This window comes from Platichthys flesus, chromosome 21, assembly GCF_949316205.1.
Source record: "Platichthys flesus chromosome 21, fPlaFle2.1, whole genome shotgun sequence".
Classification (NCBI taxonomy): Eukaryota; Metazoa; Chordata; class Actinopteri; order Pleuronectiformes; family Pleuronectidae; genus Platichthys; species Platichthys flesus.
This window is the reverse complement of record NC_084965.1, coordinates 12,024,002-12,044,572: the sequence shown is the minus strand read 5'-3', so window position 1 is coordinate 12,044,572 and position 20,571 is coordinate 12,024,002. Positions and strand designations below refer to the sequence as shown.

Genomic DNA, 20,571 nt, shown 5'->3' with positions numbered 1-20,571 from the left:
TGTCTGTGCCAGCTACAGGGGCTGCTGGATGTGGGGGGGTCCGGTCTACTATCATAATAAATGCAACATGTGTGGGAGTCAGGAGGTGTAGCCTGGACGGGGCCAAAAGCTATGTGTGCTAAAGTCAATATAAAGTCTAATTAATGGAAAGGGGTTTGTTAGAAAAACTTTCATTTGACACCTATTTGCTGCCAATCAGAGAGCGCCGATCCACACAATTAATGTCACAACCAGACACCACTTGTGAACCACTTCTAGCTTAAGTGAGGCAAGCCGAGCTGCTCAGTCGCATATTAACCAGGTTGTAGGTCTGATCCTGACAAGGACACTTCCTCTATCGCACCGATTGGTTCCAGATGCGTCTCTGTCTCTCAGTGTGGGCTGACTATGAGCAGAGTGGGGAGCTGGGGAATACACTTTATGTCCCGGAGGAGCTTACACCAGTGGGTCTGTGCAGACCTCGACACATCATGCTGATCATTAAGGGGGACCTGATCATGAAGGGGGAATGTTAGGTTATTACATAACCTAACATTTCTCATTTAGGATCTGAGCATAAATTAAATCCTAACACAGCAAATTAAAGATTCCTGTAATTGGTTTGTTAGCAACGATAATGTTCTGCCATTCAATTAACTTGTTCACACGTTTCAAAACATGTTCATTTGTCATGATTGTAATGAATTTAAAAATGCAATTAATCATCGTTAGATTTAGTTGTAGTTTAAATTACCTGTAACATGCATTTGTAAATATTATATAATTTTAATGTGGTCTATCCTCTTATGAAACAATATTTCATTATAAGAAGTTCTACACAAAGAAAGCTTATTATTATTATAATTATTTGGTTTTCCATTCTTATAAACTGAGACCTAAATTAAAACATTACTGTTATTATCCGACAACAGCATTTCTAGTACAAACAATCAGAATTAACTTCATAAATACACACATGACTATAAGAAAAGCTGAAAAAAAGATTGCCAACAACTCCACTTTATAATACTAGACATCTGGATCTATAGTGGTTAAAACGAGCCTGGATCCATTATGTGCTATCACTGGTTAATCAGAGCCGAGATAAGGCGTAATTGACTCTGCTCAGTAGATGAGTGAGATGTGACGACTGCTAGCTGCACCTCATCATGAAGCCCACCTACCGCTCTGTGTGCATTCATCTTATTACAGATATCAACTGTGTGGCACTGACACTTCGACCGGTCTCCTCGTGAGAATATCTGACTGGCTCACGTTCTTCTGACGCTCTCAGACACAAAGACGAGAAGCGTCTCTGTGTGAATGATGGTCTGCTGCTCTCAGCTCGTAAGCACTGAGAAGAAACATTCATCACACTTTAATCCTGACTATATATAAATCCCACTGCACGGCGTATCAACGTGTCTCTGAGGAATGCGAACGTACAGCGGAGGATGTTACGGACTATTATCTGTGCGCTTTCTCCCAAAATCATTTTCAAAGCGTTTAACTTCAGATTATGAGAAACATAAGACAGGAAGCGTAATTCATGACTCACAGGTGCAAGGGTCAAACTCTGGTTTATATCCATCACATCGAGGGAAAAAAAAGCTCCCTGATACTTACAGGTAGAAAAAAGTCTGTAACAACAATAGTGGTTTGAAAAATTGATACTGTTGGGTTATTGCACAGGGCTTTTCTCAAGAGACTCAGAAATCAAGTAAAGCCCCTCTAAGTCTGTAACAGACAATTTATGGCGCAATGTGTTTTTTTCTCTGCGAAGATCTGACAGCCTCCGAGATTTAGGGCTTATACTTGCGGTGATTTAAGGTGACAGCCCAGTAGAACATGACAGCTGAAGGAATGTTTTCACAATTGTACTGTTAATAAACATAAATCATGCGAAGGGGACTCTTGATAAAACATTTTTTTTTGTAAATCCATGTTCGGGACCATCACGACACCCAACACTGACCAGGGCTATCCACACACACCGAAGCAGAAAAAGTAATTAAGATAAGAGGGAAACTTAACGCAGCCGGGTTCATCTCAGACACATGATCAGTGTCACACCCGATAAACAACAGGGACACATCAAACTCCCGTTGCCTCCGGTGACCAATAAATTGCAATCCCAACCAACTTCCCCATGATTACTTCTTGTTTGTTGTATTTATTCAATCGGTTTGGGACCTTTTTTTTTCTCCCTAAGTAAATAGATTGAGCCCATCTGTTGGAGGGTGGGGGGTGGTGGGGGTGACTGGAGATAAACAGCCATAAATCAGGGGCTTGACGGCGGCAGTTCTGCTGATATACGACAGGCAGGTATAAAGGCCGAGGCAGCCAATCCCTGAAGCTCGGCAGCTCAGCGAAGGACGCGCAGCCTAAGACAAATAGTGGGCCTATCTGTGGGAATGGCAGGCAGTGAAATCATTATTTTTCTAATGAGATAAGTTGGCAACGTTAGAGGCATCCGCTTCACTGATGCATCAACACCAGAGGAGTATGTTTAGTCTGAGGCCATGACATGCAAGGTGGAGGTGGTCCATCGCTGTCACGGCACAAAGAGAGAGTATGAAGCGCGTTTAGAGACAAAGTGCAAAGAGAAAGCTCTGAACTGAGTCATTAAGAAATGGGAGAGGGACAGACGGCCAGGGGATTAGGAAATACAAGTTTATAAACAGAGAAAAATGGTTTGTTGGCCACGAAAAATCTCCCCAAGATCTGAAAGCTAGAAAGGAACATGCATTTTCCTTTCTCAATGTCCAACCACTTCTGCACCAAAGTGTTTATAGCTATTCTGACAGCCAATCCAATCCAGGAGGGACAGGGCTTCAATTTAAACGTGGGAATAACAGCTCATATTTTAACAGTTATTCCTGAAAAGCATTGACAATATTGCATTTATACACAAGAAAAGTGAGAGAATAGAACCAAAGCCTCATTCACATCTGTAAACTCCATTGGCCCAATGATGCTGCTCCAACACCAAAACACAGGATTGTTCCGGGAGAACGTTCAATGCTTTGTTTTGACAATGTTAACATCTACAAGCACAAATTCTAGGTAAATACCTTGTAACTAAAACAGCACTGTGAAATGTGAAATAATTAAAGACAATGACACTTCAATACTTCTCTCGCACTGGCAACGTGCCCACACCAGCAGCTCTTTCACTTCGCTATGGGACAAGTCACCTTCATCACCTCCTCTTCACTTATCATCCTTCCTCACCCCAACTTTAGATAACAATCCAGCACTCACCACCAATCCAAAAGTGTAGCGCCCCCATGGCCTCTTCACACATGGACTCATTCATCCATCTATCTAGTTGTCCCTAGTTCAAAGGCTTGGACAAACAGTGGTCAAATGTGACGGCGTCTGAGGAAGATCCGCGACCGTGGCCGAGCTCCTGATGTGGAGTGACAAGGGCAGCTCATTTTTCTGGGCCCGCTGCGCCCTTAATGGCTTCCCCAACAGAGGGTTTGCCTCCATCAGCGGCTTAGCAAAACAAAGGCCTAGTCCCACAGGAGTCCATAACATCGGCCTGATGGATCTGATGGATCGTTGGATCACACTGACCCTGACAAATCAGACCCTTGTGTCAGCTCTCGCTACTGGACTATTGGTTCTTGGGAAGAAATTAAGACATTTTGGGGAATGAGAGGCCGAGGAGAGTAAAAAAGAGAGAAGAAAAGGGATATGAGAGCGTAAGGGCGGAAGGAAAGGAAATGTTTGGTGGGAAAAGGAACCAGAGATCACAGGGGACAATCCTTCGATCTCCATCACTTCACCCTCTGGCCCTCAGCAGCCATCAAAGACATCAGGGAGGTCCAAATGAGCTGAGGAACACCAGCACATCATTCAATCTTGCATACTCGGATCTCTTTCTCTCCTCCTACTCTGAATCTTCCTAGTAGCAGAAGAAAGGGGAATGTTACCCTAGTTTGCTTTATCTCTTGACATTATCTGATCAGATCCTGCCTCTGCTCTGCTGGAGGCCAGATGAAAGCAGAGACACCAGCGTAAGGTTTAACCCAGTGACCCATTCTCAAGAGTACGGCGTTATATTTACCTCTTTAGCGAACAGATACAGATTCCCAGGGCTTTCTGTAGCTCTGTACGGTCCAGCTGGACTAATCAAACCCTTCTCTTATCTTAAGTACAGGCCAAGGGCATCAGCGGCAGCCTCCCATCTTTGCTTTGATCCTGCGTCATTATCTAAATTATCCAACGGAACAGGAAGCAGGAGCTGCTGCAGCGAGGGTCCCAAAGTAACATTTAGGTCTGTTCCGCCAAAGGCAGGTAAAATAAAAATACTTTTCAACAGCACAGGTCAGTGTTTCGCATGGGGCTTTCCAGAAGTTTGCAGTGGGGGCATTTCACACATCATACAAGTTTGTATATGAAATATGAAAAGGCTAATCTGGGTCCCATCCACAATTATTTCTCTCATCTGTCTCTCTTTAGAATCTCCCCTCCTCTTTGTCTGTCCTCTCCTGAGTTCTATCTTCAGTCTCAAATCGGTGTTACTACTCTGTCTTTGCAAGCGAACAAACACACTAAATATGTTTATTAATACAGGCTGAAGACATTTAACAGTTTTTATAGAGAAAGAGTCTTTGTTATGGCTAAAGACTAGAGCATTGCATCATTTACAGAAACAATATTTGGCCGGACACAACTCCGCACTTCCAACAAGCACCACTCCACTACTGATTTACACAAACTACTGAATCATTTTACAACCATGTCCAGTTTCTTCTTAGAACTCGAGATGACGCTCGGGTGGGTGGATCGTAAACCACACCGCTTGCTTTTGTTTGCTCAACTGTACAGTGGACATTCATCCTCTTATTCTGCCACAACATGCTCGATGTCAGGTCTTAACAACACCAGAACGAGTCCGATTAATGATGGGTGGCTAGTACTGAGCCGCTGTGGGGCGGGGCGCGGGGGAAATCGGAACATGAAGGGGATAGGCGGACGGCTAGTCATGAGGATGATCTAAGGGATGTCCAGTAGACTAAACAATGAAAAGAGTGGATTTCAAACAGGGTGTTTTACAGGCAGGACCTGGGAAGAAGGAAAAATGAGTGCCCTGTTGTCAGAGTGGTTCTGAAGCTGGATATATTGTTCTGGGGAGGGCTTGTTCTGTTTTCAAAAGGCCACTTAAAACCTTGACAGTACTCCCTCTTATTGCCCTCACTCCCAAACGCACAAAGAAATATGAGAAGAGAAGAGAAGTGAGGAGAAGAGAAAATCCCAGCCTTCCTTTTCTTTCCGGTTTTAGCCCTGTTTTCACTACCGTGCCATCACGTCAGATATTCCTCTGATGTTCATTAAGTTCTTTTAAACATTATCCATCGCAGATCTTTTCCTTTCTTCCTTCTGTCATGCAGTCTCCAGCTTCTCCTCATCCCTTGGCTTTCGTTTCCTCTAAATTCTTTTCTTTTCCTTCTGCCCACATCAAAAACCCTGGACAGGGATCACTCGATCATTCCCGGATAGCTCGAGGAGAACACCTGTGTGCATGAGTGCTGGCAGTGTATGGGTCTATTTGTTAATGCGGTGTGATATGTACATGGATTCTTGGGTGACTACAGAGAAAATGTATTCAGATCCTCGCACCAAATCTCTTCTTCACGCTCTCTCCAGATTTCACATCCTCTTCCACATCAGAGGCATTGATAAAAAGGGGCAGTGTGCGCTGGCTCTACCCTGACATGACGTTGATTCCTCTGAAGTAGCACTTCACATCTGCCGCTTCACTTCTTGTGCAACAGTGTACCAACTGTTAATGTTGTACAGCTGAGTAAACTTATCTGTGAGAAAATCTATTTGATTTCTGCATACTTCTCAGTCGTGTGTGCATGCTACCGCATTACGATGACCAGAATTCCTGGAGCGGCTAGTGTGTATTTTTTTTAGGTGTGTGATGAATGCTGAAGGATGGCTGAGCTAAGTTAGCGGGTAACGGCTGTGGGGCTCCCCAGGGGGGCAAGCCTTCGCTGACATGGGAAGCCATAAATAAGGGCCCGGGGCGCAGCGCCATGTCATGCGTCATTTGGGCCAGAGAGGCCTGCTTTATCCCCTCCCAACTCCGAGCTGCTGAGCATGGCACCTCCTAGGGCGTAATACAAAACACATGAGCAGAGGGCGAGGGGCAGAAGCTCCTCAGCATACCATACTCCTGCCTTGTCAGCAAAGCATCTCCGAGAAAAAGCAGATACAGCTGTAGACGACCTCTGTGATAACGCTGTACCAGTATGCTGCAATCAAACTTTGTCAAGAGGCCGTGCCCTAATCACTGAGCGATTACCTCCGCCAAGAAGATTATATTTTGTTGTTTGTTGTTTGTTGATGTCTGTTGGGTTACGCAAAAAGTTCTGAAGCAATTAGCACCGAACTTGGAGGGATGTGGCACGGGCCAGATGAAGAACCAATTGAATTATGGTGCAGATCCAGTTAAAGGAGTGTATCTCAGAAGTGTTTTATCTTACGTTATATCACACAACGTACTTTTAATCACTTGTGAAGGATTCCCACATGTATTAACAGCTGATAAATGCTTTATAGCACCAAAAATATGAGCCAATTTATAAATATCGGATCATTGATTACTCATGGGAAAAGATTCAAACCCATATTGGGCCATTACAAAAACAGAGGGTGAGCGGTAAGAGGTGAAGACAATAAGGGAGATTAAGAGTGACTCAACACTGGTCAGATGACACATTCTCTGACCAAGAAGAAAGACGAGTCACACTTTCACTTTGCTTTATGAATGGAGAGAGTAACATATCTCAATTGAGAAAACAGCGTGACAACCACAGGAAGTTACGCAGGAGAAGCTATATTTCCGTCTACCCTCAATATTTCTTAACTTATTCCACGGTTGCTGATGAGTAAGTGACTAAATACAGCCTGATATGGGATATGGGGCATGAATAATGCAGTAGGGATGGAAGTAATGTGTGTGAAAAGAAAAACAGCCTCAAGGCCAGTGACTCACCAACATGACCACTGACAAAGCTGAAATGCATCCCAAAGAGACGGCGAGAAGACAAGGGCCCTTACATTTCAATGGCCAATCACCCCCCCTCCTACCACCGCCACACTAAAAAGCAACCTGGGGAAATCAAACACAGTCTAGGTGTAATATTTTTTTATGACTCATTCAATATATTTATAATTCAGGCTTCACTTTTGTTGATGACAAACAGAAAAGCATGTTGTTCGTCATCTAAAAAATCGAAGGGCTCGTCAAATCTCATGCTAAAAATTAATTTCCTAGGCTCAGAGTAGAGAAAGCCCCTTTTGACTGTTCTAGAAAGTTCATATCTGTTTCCATCAGGATTACAGAGGCTCCACAGCAGTGTTACATCACCTTTTCTTCACCTGCAGAGATATACCTTTCTATCCCAAAGGGAGAAGCTTCTATAATCCTGAACAATCGGACTCAAATTGCCCTCTGGGAGGTACGAAGAGCTGCAGGAAGAAAAGCGAGCCTTCAGGCACTCGCTCTCTTATCAGTGGAGAGATATTGATCGTTCCCAAGGGGCGTCCCATTTCTCCCTTTTCTGCTCCTCTGAGCCTTTCTACGTTTCTTTGTGTCGAAAATTGACCACATGGTTCTCTTAATTGCCCTCTGTCTGCCGATCTTCAATGTGCTGAATTCAAAATGAAAACCTTCCACTGTTTGCTTGGTGATGAAGTCTACAACTTAAGCAGTTTTTAGATAATTTTCAGACATGTCCACACTTTGCCTTTTACATTGACAACAGCAGGAGAATGTCTGGAACATTCAGGCGAGAGATGGAGTCTTGGTAGAAGGACAGGACATAACGTATCAATGCCAGAAGCAACTGACTTGGACATTTAAGCTCTAGCACACTTCCCCTTCTGATTAATTCAGGAAAAAGTCTGGAGTTCATTGCATGTCTGACAGCGGCATTAGTTCAAGTGGGTGTGGATACAAATGTGATGGCAGTACTTGTCACCTGGAGGGAGATCTTTTCTATCTGCAGCATGGAGGCTCAGGCAGCAGTTTGCATAGATCATATACTAAGTAAAGACACTGCAGTGAGCCGTATCAATTGCTTGTTCGGATAGCAGCCTGGATGTGAAAGAGCATTACTGGCTGTTATCAGCCCAACTGTTGAAATTGGAATCTGTCACTATACATCGTTGAGCAACTGATAGACGCTAAACTTTACAGAGTTATTATTAAATCCTAATTCATCACAATGACGTCAAAGGCTCCCGGTTGTCTTGGGCTTAGATTTTCAGAATGAATTAGGGCTCAGGGTATGCCTGACAATAGAAGTTTGTGCAATGTTTCAGCTCAGCACATTTGAAGGCAAAAGTGTTGATGCCTGTTCAGCATGATCAGACTCAAAAGTGGGACAAAAAGATGGCAGCTTCAGAGAAGTTCTGATAATAGGTCAGTCTTCTAATCAATGGCTCCTGATGTGTTGTATTTATTTCTAAGTGAAAAATTTGGCAATTGTGTGAGGAATGAAAAAAGTGAGCGAGAGGTAGTCCAAACTCTTCTCGCTCTCTTTTCCACACCTTGTCAGATTGATGGTTTCAGAAACTCACAAGAATCTACGTAGTTGGTAAGGTATGTGGCCAGACACTCTTTCAAATAATCACTTCATCAAAAGCATGCTCTCCCCTTCAGAGCAACACAAAAAGGATGACAAGATTTACAGAAGCGGCTGACAGGTGTGGAAAGGCAAAAAAGAGGAACTTGGGAATGTAGTATATGAAGGGGTTAAGATAAAGGGTGAGTGGAGAGGGGTTAAGTGTCTTACTGTGACAGCCGGCAGCTGCATGCAATAATCCCAGACTCTCCATCATGAGCCCTTTATGTTTTCTTGTCAGAGACGGCAGTGTGTATAAGAGAGTGGATGTCTGGTGGAAAAATCATCCGGTAACTAGAGAGCTTGCGGAGTCAGACAGCATTTTACACCTTCCCCTCGTCTCTTCAGGCGAATTCATGGCTTCCGCTTGCCCTCGGACGGAAGCGGACGTGCTGCGATTCATACTAAAATCTGGGGAACGAGTACGCTGAGCTGTGCACTGACCAGCATCACCGCCGTCTGAGAGGAGGACGCTCGTTAGATTGTACCACATGGCTGTACGATACGAAAAAGTCAAAAAGGAAAGCCATGTGTGCGAGCTCATACTGTGGACCCTCACAAGCTTGGACAGACGATGAATATATACGTCATGAACATTTTCATCCGTGTAGCTCATTCAGTTCCTCTGTGCACAAGAGGGACTAACTGTAGAACGAGGGACATATCTGTGACCAGTGGAAGGATATTTTGTCTTGGACTTAAATTAAAAAGGAAAGGATGAGAGGGGCTGCAACTCACCGTGTGACGCCTAAAAGAGCCCCCTAAGTGTTATGAAAACTCTCCTATGTTCCTATGGCAACGGTCTGTGTGTACTGCAGAGACAGATTATGTATTAGGCATGTTTACCGAAAACAATAAATTCCATAATGCTTATATCAAGGAGCAGGCCTCCCTGGGTAGGGCTCCTATGACCAGGCTGCGTTTCTGATGCACACGTCCAGGGGCCATGCACACAAGCCAAATAGTACAGTGGGGCGAAAAAGATAACGTAATGCACACTGAAAACACATGTCTATTTCAAATGTTAGCATAATGCCATTACCGAGCTGGTCTGAAGCCGGCGGCCCTGTCACAAAGTGTTCATAAACAACAGGAACCGATCTCAACAGGAACAAAGACATGTTATTGGTTCAGTCTGCAAACACCGACGTGAGCCAAGGGCAGACGCAGAGTGGCTGACGTGATGAGCAAACATAAATTCACATAGGCACGGTGGGCCTCACATACACCATAAAAGCAGCATGACATGATCTATCCAAAGGCGGAGAGCAAAGGAAATTGAATATCCTGTGTGTGCCACAATTTTTACCATATAGGACATTTTTTTATATCAAATTTCTGTAACATGTCATGAGTTAGGGGTAGAATAAAATCTATTGGGATTAAATTGAAATCATTCAAAATTGTATTTTCAGAAAACGCAGCTTTCTTTATAGTGACAAAAAGTTTATAACCCTCTCCCCAACTCAGAAGCAGTAGCACATTACAGAGGATATAACCCATTATGTGTCAGTGATGCTGTGATTTCATCCACTAAAGAGCAATAAGTACTTAATCCTCTGTGGGCAAGTTTTACGACCTGCTTCACACTTTTTTACAGCACGGCAAACCGACAGTAAACACCAGGAAGGCGCTGCACTTTAACACATGATTAAGACACAGCTAATTAGATTGTGGACAGTAAAGCTGTGAGGAGAATCGTAAAACAAGAAGGGAGCATCGGCAGGGCTGAACGAGGAATCGGGTGCAACCAGCAGACGCTTAAGTCAGGGCACTCCAGGTCACTGACAAATGATCGTGGCGGGGTGTCTCATTTCTGCTGCCTTCTCTGTTGCCAAAATGTAAATTGCAGACTTTCTGAGGTAAAAATGAAAAGACTCTCACACTCGAGCCCCTCATGTCCACCATCCATCCATCGCTCCATTCTTCTCCTATGCAGTGGCTGGTCCCATGAAACAGGGGTCAGGGTACTAATGGAGGACCTTGTGGCCTTGTGCGCCTTTGGATACAACCCCCTCCGCTGCTTACTCTCTTATAAATCAAGCAGGCTTCATTGAGAGTGGCAGAGTCCTCTGATGTCCCAGCCATGTCTCATTTCAAAGTCCATCTGAAGGCTCACACGGTTCCACGTTTACTCACTGGGCACAAGGGAGATGTGTGTGTGTGTGTGCGTGTGTGTGTGTGTGTGTGTGTGTGTGTGTGTGTGTGTGTGTGTGTGTTTGTGTGTATGGAGGGGGTGAGTGCGAGATTCAAAGAGAAAAAGACTGAGAGAGAAACTGAGTGAGAACGAAAGAAAATGAGTTAGGGTCGAGAGAGAAGCAGGGGGAAATTAGAAATAGAAAAAATGTCCCTGAGGGAAAAAGGGGCCTCTAAAACAAATGTTTATTTAGTAACTATGCCGCATTAGACCTCTCACTTGAAAGCATGTACAATAAATCAAACCATTTTGGGAATCACTTTAACACAGTGTGCACTTGTGTGTGTGTGTGTGGGTGTGTGTGTGTCTAGGCATTTGTGGAAGTGGTGTAGATAAAATACCTTCCTCTGTTGTACATGTACAGTTTACAAAGCATCCGCAAGTGCAATCAAAACATAATTTCCCTCCCTTCATGGTAAATTGAGGTGTTTTTTCTATAGAAGGATAAGTGATTGAGATAATGACATTCTGCGGTTTGCTCCAGTCCATGCATTCATAACAAAGCCAGATGAGTTACACATGGATTTAAAATGAATGTTTTCCTGACTACAGTTTTCCATAGCAAGTCTCTCTATACATCATGTGAATAACGCCGAGAGCACCTAATCTAAACCAGTGACACATACAGTCCCTCTTGAGGCATATAGCAGGACAGGAATTGCATTTCTTTGCAATCAATATGATTTTGAAAAAAATAATACATGGCAGAACAGGAAGAATATCAGTGAATATTAATGCCTTATATACAACCTTGAGAAACGCCCCAGAATATGATGTTACAGATGTTCAAGCTATAGTTCTGTTCTCATGTCTTGTTGAGGGTTGAGTGAGAAGATAAGAACCACACTCACATCTATAAACCTGTCTTCAAAAATCAGAAATATCTGAACATTGAGTGAATATTCACAAATGAACAAAGCAGCAGGAGATTGTAGAGATAGTAAAACATTTTTCGTTACTTCAGCCTTTAACTAGATCTTTCACTTGCCTGCAGATTCCTTTCATGTTGATATGCATTTTTATGTCATGTCATTTTAACGGCAGATCCATTTGGTTTTGATTTTCCTTAAAATTATGATGTAGAGCATTTTCCCCAATTTCCCAGGAAAAACCTTATTGGATCTTGAATGGGGAAAAAAAACATTTAAGTTAGTGCTATCCAAGTTTGTGCAATTTGGAATTTAGGGGACCATTGGGCTCTGGCGGTGGTATGCTCTCTAATGAGGGCCATTCTGCTTAAAAAATTGAGTTCACACACAAGTACACACAAACCGTGTGTACCCGAAATTGCAATTAAGCTCAATTGGTCTCATCAGTAGAGAATATTTAGGATAAATGCTTGCTAAACCACTACAATACTTTAAGACTGCGAAAGCTGTCACACCCAACAGGACGGAGCAGGCCTGTCTGTTGCTCAGATAGATGAAACACGCAAAGTCAATCTCCCCTAAAAAACATGATGCATCTCCTCTTTCACTTGCCACTGCGATTTTTTCCTCTCACGTTAAGTAGCGACAGTGTGGTGTGCTTAATCCTTTCTTATCTCCTTTAAATGCAAAGGGAGTTTGCATGTAAAACACAACACAAGCTGCCACTTGTGACTTTATTTACCGAGGAGGTTTAGAAGAGCATGAAGATACTGTTTTGGGGGCAGGCACACACACATAGAGTGTTTACATAAACCGCAGGAGTGTGTGACACCTTAGTCGTAACTGGTGTTAACCCCCGATGAGGCTGTTGTTTTGAGTGTTTCAAAATGTCTGCAGTTTGAGGCCTGAGAACGCGTTAACATCAAGAGGAGAGGATGGTGGTTGTGATGGTGGGGGGTGTGGGGTGGGGCGAGGCACAGACAGACAGAAAAACATTCCCCAGTCGCTACGCTCATCTCCACAACTCAGTACGCAGCCGCAGAGCGCTGATCCTAACATGGGACATTAGCGACCCGACGCCCACCACCGTTTCATTGGGGGGAACAATTCATGTCTGCCACAACAGAGGGGCTCATCTTTATCCCTCCAGGTTGTATTTAGGGTTAAATATATGACTTGTAGTAATTCTGTATCGGGCAGGAGGAGCCTCGTCTCACACGGTTGTGGACCTGTCAGCGGAATCTAAATGATACCACACCATAATCACACTGTGTGCTATAGAAATCAAAAACAACTTTTACTTTACAAACAAATAGCATCCAAGCATCTGGGAGATTGGATTTCAATTAGTCAGGAAAGCAACAGAAGAGTGAAATTACAACCAACAATACAGGTCATTGTGATAAATGTGTTAGTGTGTTATAAATGTGTGGTTGTTTTTGTCAGAGTGGCAAAATCTTATGCCTGCAATTACTGTCAGTGTGATTTGCTTTTGGAGCGCAGCGATAGTGATTCATTCTCAGAAGTTTTTAACCACAAGACGTATGTCACGTATCAAGTTAAATGGCTTTTTAAAAATCCAGGACTTTTCTTTGCAGCGTTGCACAATAGCAGCTCAATGTGTTGTGCAACTCTGTAGTCGCGGGGAAGGACCGACAGTGACTATGCTCACATGTACACTGATGTGCAGATATTAACCATATTAAGCCAAGAGTTTGAATTAGACACTGCAATGGAAACAGTGTTTTCTGATTACTTTAACAAAGAAAACACCCAAAATGGTATACATCATCAGGTTGGGATGTCAAATATAATAGTGCAGTGGATCTAATGACGTGAGTAATAATCAGGCTTTGCTCTGTAACATGTAAATGGGAATATAAATTGAATATTCTCTTAGCAACTCAAACATCGTAATGGAAATATTGCCTCATTCCAAACAAGGTCAATAGTCAGAATATTGGTGTCTATGTAAACGTGGCCAGTGTTGGATCGTCGTCTCCTTTGCTTCATCTGTCTTCTGATAGGCTGGAGCATTTTCATTTGAACTGTGTGGAGAAGCTGAATACACGTTTCCACTGAGCTCATAAAGAGGATTATAAATTAACACGTCAACAAAAGCCAATTTACGTTATGTTGGTTATGAAACCAAGCAGAGACATTAACCTTTGCAGAGTTGAAACGAAAACAGTGTCAGTGTTAGAAAAGGTGTTTTCTTCACAGGTGAGATAACTCACACATTATCACCGGGAGATGGCGAAGCGGAGGGAAAAGATTAAATACCTGGCCCTTATCTCTGGGACCTTTTCAGCGAGGCGAACTATCACTCAGTATCAAATGACATTAAGGTAATGAGCTAAAGACGCTACAAAAGAGCGGGTGGTAGAGAGTTTCCAGCCTAGCTTGCTTGTGCCTTCCAGATTTGGTGGGGGTGATAAGTGAAGAGAGGTGTGATCGGTTTAGAGACCTTTACGCCAAATTTGTGTGTGTGGGAAATCACACTAACAATCACACACCTAAGGTTGGAAGGACACTGCCAAAATATCATGCTCCTCTTAGCAAGGAGGTGATAATGAATCCAGCACCTTTGTTTACCTTAAAGCGATCACACTGGTCTAACAGGTACGAAAGCAACAGGGAGGTGGGGAGGGGAGGGAGGGGGGGGGGCAATTAATATGTATACACATAAACAGACTTAAAACCTCCCTTTTATTCATTAGTTATCAACAACAACACTTGTTATTTGCAAAAAATAGAAGACAAAAGCTAATTAGGATGGTAATACTACAAGTAAAATCTCGTTTATGATCAGTCGTGGGCACGGCCTCGAATGTTTTCAGCTCTCTAACTGGATCATGTGTCAACAATTCAGCTTTCTGAGACACTCCGGGTTATGGAATTTAATCTAAACTGACAGGTAGGGTAACACTATCTGTCATGCTCGCCATATATTTGAGTGTCTTGACAATTTTACACATCTCTGACAAGTGTCGAGTTACTTTCTCGCACATACTTTACCAACACACGCCAACAGCCTGGAGCGCAGACACTGAGGACTTCAGTTTTGTTTTCATAACTACAGAACAGAAGTTATCGTCTGCTTCGCCGGCACTTGTGGATAAATATTGTTCCTTGTCATGGAAGCCTGTTTAATCATCTTCCATCCATGTTTTGTTAACACGTTGTTGCTCAGAGTGTTGATGTACTAGTACGCAGAGCTCATGGAAGCCTGAAGAGTAAAAGAGAGATTCTCTTTTCATTGAAGTCTGAGGTACGGCTCTGATCCTTGCATACATGACATGAGACACATGCAGAACAGAGGAAACCTTTTAGAAATACTGTCTGCACATGAGGTGCATGTGACCATTAACTCAAACTGTTCAGGGATCGGGACACAAGGCCGGCTGCTTTGTTACACGGTGTTAAAGGATCAGCTCAACCATATCAGAAATAGACTGTACCTAACTTTTTTTCGAAAGAAAAAGTCCCTACAATGACTGGAAGTCTATTCTGTGGATTATCTTCAAAATTAGGAAAATGGATTCAGTAAAAAGCTCCACTCATCTCTGTGCATTCTCAAAAAAAAAAAAAAAAGCTAAGTTATCAGGATGGATAGATACTGTAATAAATTATAAATTTCCCCTTATGGAACCATATCGAAATTCCCTTGATTTTATTTGGATCTGCACAAAAGTCCAAACACAGAAATCCTCAAACATATTAAAATCTTCTCAGAATGTTAAAGAAAATGAAAAAAACTAAACTATCCTGAATTTGCCTCCGGATCCGCACAAGACATTTATAGGTTAGTCACCGCCTCACAACTAATTGTTCCACTAAAAGTCCTTGTTCGAAAAGTTTTTGCATCATACTGCAAACTAGCATTAAACAAACCTTAGCGGAGGTAATAATCTAGATAATTATTTTTTTAAAGTTATTTAAGAAAACACATTTGATGTTTAAGGTTTTCAAAAGTGACACAATTTATTTTTCTCCAGGGATTTTGGGATTCAGAGTTTTGATGAGGTGATGAAGATAAAATGATAAAATGGATATTGAAAACGTGCTAAATATTTTTCAATATGTTTACATTTTAAAGCCTGAATGATGTGTCGATTAAGTGGATTACGTGGTTTACTGACTAATGGAAATAATAATTATCTTCAGCTCTAAAGTCAGGGATGAACTGACCTTTCATAGTCAAGTTTTAATTTCCACCTTATACTAAATACAGTACAAGTTAGTTTAGTTTTTAAAATGTTCCATATTATGTTAAAAGCAAATCAAGCACAGTCCAACTCAAGTGTCTGTGTTTAGTTCCACACCATGTCAGCTCTTCACAGACATGCTAATGTTCCAAGGGGCCACTTGAAACTATCAGCACGTCCCCTAATGGGCAAGTTCATGTTTATTCTCTCCCCACTGGTCCCCGCTTCCTATGGTTCGGCAAAAAGAAGACAGTCACTATCTCCCATTTTCTCATCTCCTGTCGTCATCAATCTCTCGTAATCCCACTCGATCAATTTCTCTCCAGTAACACCCCCCCCCCCCCCCCCCCCTTTCTCGTTGCCTTTCTGGATCCTTTACCTCGCTCCCCCCTCCTCCATCATTCTTTCACTGCTTCTTCTCCTCTCCCATCTCACTCTAATCTCCTGGTCTGAAAGGTGTTTCCTGAGGAGTGAGTGTGGGAAGACAGGCGGGAGTGATGGATCGCTCCGTGGATGCTTCACTTTGTCCACTCTCCAGGGTGGAAACAGGGTGGGGTAAGGGTGGCGGGAGCGGCAGGGGTCTGGTAGGTCTGACAGTGGGAGTGCTGGGTGAGGCGGTGTCGGGGAGGCGGGAAAACCATGAAAGGTGGTGTTGTGGGGGAGCGGGGGGCTCTGTGACCGCTCCCCCATTGGTTATGTATGATGTGGACTAATTACACATAAGAAGGAGCGCTGTGCAAACATGTGCTTCCTGCTGCGAACTGCAACCACAAAATGCTTATTAAATGTTTAATGTCCGCTCCAAAATTTTGAAACATTGCAAACAAATTTGAACATTAAACAGCTATTCATCCATCACTCTATTTTCTGGCAAAGAGATTAGGCCTCGTAATACTCCAATTTCACTTAATAAAACAGATCAAGTAAAAACGTTCAGCTCAATTTAGGATAAATCTCCAACTTTTCCAGCCACAACCCACAACACAAAGGTTTCACATCTGGCTCACCACAAATGTATCACTGGTGAAGCATTGCTAAAACCTTAAACCTCTCTATAAAGGCAGTGTCTCAGAGCTCTTCACCAGCACTATGCCTGGTGGACAGTGGTTTTTACAGAGGCCATATACCAACCGTAATGTTATTGTTGTTACCTTCAGTAGATAATTCTATCTGCTCTAATTCTAACAGTACTTGTGTTCCCCCTTGCGAGGCCTTTCCATGGAGCCGTGGAAATTCTTTGGACCGGCTCCGCTCAGAGAAGCAACAGATGAATGCTTCTGCGGGCCAGTGTTTTGGATCATTGCACTCAGCTGTGACCGGATATCAGCCAAACATTCATTGGTTCTTTTCAAGCTTGATTTATTAAAACCCAAACTTTCCTGCAGATACAGACACAACATGTATGAACTGAAGTGGAAAATCCTGACAAACTATATCATGTGATTTGTTTTACAACTTGCCTGTTCACACACAGCTGGAAATCACCTCAAAATTGCATTCAAAGAGATGGTGTCGTTGTTTTAATGACACCCTCTGCTTGAAATAACACCAACAGAGTGAGGTAAGTTTAATCAGATCTAGAGATGACTCTCTTCCACATCCATTCAAAGATTTCAGGTTGTGTAAATGCAGATTAGGCCCCGCTCCTCTGTTTTCCCCACATACGTCCAGGTGCTGTGTTTGGTTACACGTCACAGGCACATAAAGAGGAGATAGACGAGACAGATAAGCGCAGAGGAGAGGCTGTCCGACAGCTGCCTGCCTGGTTGGGTAACACTCCAGCAGGACCCCCCGCAAGGAGCCCGGCCTGGGGCGACGTCTGCGCTCCAGTAGGGAAGTAAGACTTCAAACACGAGGCCTGAGCAGCCTCCACCCCTTTGCAGCTCCCTCTCCTGCTGTTCTCCTGGGCTCGGTGGGGGATCTCTGAAGACCGTCCCAGCAGTCATCACACCATGAATCAGGGCCACTGTACTCACTACACTCTACTGTCATTTTCTTCCCTCACTTATATCAACACTTCCAAACAAATAAACGAAGGCAGGAATGTGTGCAACATGCAAATATTTGTGCTCCTTACCACTGGGCCTCATTATTAGCTCCCTCCAGCCCTTCATCCTTCAAATCCACATACCAGGGACAAGGTCAGATGCCCAATTAATTTTGGCAGAACAGCTCAATGAATTGTTTTTTCAGGGCGGACTGGGTAACCTGGTGGCATGGTTATCTGTATGAGTCTGTGGATCTGGCAGAAGATAACAGAAGAGGGCAAGAGGGCAAGCAGGTGAACAAATGGTGTTTTGGTAAGTTAATGCCGGCCGAAATGTCTGGGAAAGAGGGAACCATCTCCTTGCATAAGGTCTAATCATTCGCAGGTTTCAAAGAAAATTGGTTTGACTCACAGAGAAGAGAGAAAAGTAAAATTTTCCAAAACACCAGACACCTGGAAAACCTGATGCAGCTCGCGAGAAATAAATCCTGACCAAGACGTCCAGTGGGCCTCATTACCTGAAAACACTTCTACAACACATTTAATCCTGATGTCCGGCATGTCATATCAAATCAGCCACAATGTGCTCTTGCTGCAGGAGACCCATGCAGCCACAGCTGACAATCTGAGAGACGGCGCCCCTGGGAGCCAGGGTGGCTCAGCTGAGGACATAACTGCACGCAAAGCAAACCCACACACACAAATACAGACAAACACACACAAGAGTCTGGTGGCAGACAACAGTCCCCTGTCATCTTCGATTGCGGTCTGTTCATGTTGGACCAGCGACACCTCACACACAGCTCAGTGGGCCTTGGCCCCCCTGGTGTCCCACTGCCGCCACAGAGGGACTGCCAGACAGTTACTTCAGCTCTGCAGAACAAACACAGGAATCGGCCTGTCTTAAAAAGTGTGGAGGGAAATATGTCTAAATATATATCGAATTGCGATGGTCTATTTTCGGCATTTTATAAAAGACAGATATCAATGAGAGAGAGGGGAACCGAGCAGACAACGGGGCTGGAAGTTTGTGGTCACGGAGTAGCTCATGGTTGTAAGCTTGAGTGCGCTTCGAGCAAGAGGTCACCAAAATATAATCCTGCAGCTGAATACGGGCGCAGAGAACAAGAAAAACAATGCTTACACAGCTTCTTTTAAAAAAGTTGTTTTTTACGCTGTAGTTTTTCCCTTCTACTCTATTTGTTGGAGGACATGTTGACAAACATCTTTGGCTCCGGGCAACGTTCATTGAATGCAGCAGCCTGCGGGTTCACATGTGTTTGGCAGATGGCACCGAATGGATGGCACATAAGGTCAGAAAGAGCACTCAGCTGTATATCTCTCGCACATACAAGCCCGCCAGGAATGTCTGCACAAGGCCAAGGATTATGGCACCTCAGGTCTGTGGTGTGTGTGTTTATGTGTAGGTGCGTCGCTGGTGTGTGTTCCTGTCTGTGTTTGCACTTGTTGATAAAGATCGGAAAGCCAGAGTAAAAATGATACTGCCAACACCTCTGCTCTGGATCATTGGTGTTTACTCTCCCACACAAATGATTTACTCTTACGTCACAAACTTTGTACCTTTTATGGGCAATTAATTCTCTATTGGTACATACGTGTTTCAGTATGTTATAGATACATTCTTCCATTTATCTGGACAGTACTTGATGATGCAATGTAAAAAAAATTTACACTAACAGCCCATAATGTGACCTGAGTATGTGTCCTGTTGTAGCAGGAGCTGGAAACACCACGTAAACTTTGCTCAGCTGTATTGTTAAGTGTTCACAAGGCGGGAACTTACAACATAAATAAATTAAAATGGGTGGCACCACAGAAACTACTTCTTATGTAGATATTGATTATTCATAAACGTGGACACAAAATTAAGTGAAGCCAAGGAACCAGCTGAACTTGTTAATAACTTGTTAATTTTTAAAGAAATAGCAAAAGAGGCAACAACGATAAATCTGACACTTGATATGAAAGCGTTTCAAAATTGAAGTAAATTTAAAAAGTACCTCAGTATTTATAGAAAGCCTGTTTACGATTTACACATTTCTATTGCTACTGTTTGACGTTTAACTAATCAGATTACAAATGTCCATTGTTATTCAAAAGACAATAAAAAGTTTCTGAGGCCATGTGTGTTCTTTCTTCAAATCATTGTTTTACTGCCATATGATGACAGCTGCTAATTAAGTGTAATAATCGTGAGCTGCAATAGTTTTTTTTGATGAGGTAACAAATGATTACACAAAATTTTAAGTTGAAACAGATCTGACTTGTTAACACTTCTATAGAAACACCTGACACCTGACATCTGATGTATCCACTCTTCACCCAATTGCCAAACAAATCCTGGAAAGTAAGAATACACAAAGGACTTATTTGAATAATTAGAAACACATTTCAGAAACAACCGTTATGGAGACACGAGTCCCACAAATTTCTGTTGTATTGTGTCTGGAGACAACAACACAAGACACAACTGTAAATCAGAGAGAAAGAAGAAAGTTTCTAAACGTTTTGAATTCATCAAGTGTTGTTGTTTTGTATGTATTGTTTTGTTTCCTCAGCTGCTCATTCAAAAACTGCAGTCCATATCTCACACATCTTTCCTTCATACATCACGGGCAGAGATGTGTGGAGAGGATTTCCGTCGGCTGTGGATCTTTATTAA

General features: G+C 43.0%; 1 protein-coding gene across 1 annotated transcript in view; it reads right to left on the bottom strand.

The window, feature by feature from the left end:
* The window catches only part of stau2 (staufen double-stranded RNA binding protein 2), a 79,378-nt gene that overhangs the window by 3,921 nt on the left and 54,886 nt on the right, over positions 1-20,571 (bottom strand). The window lies entirely within an intron of this gene.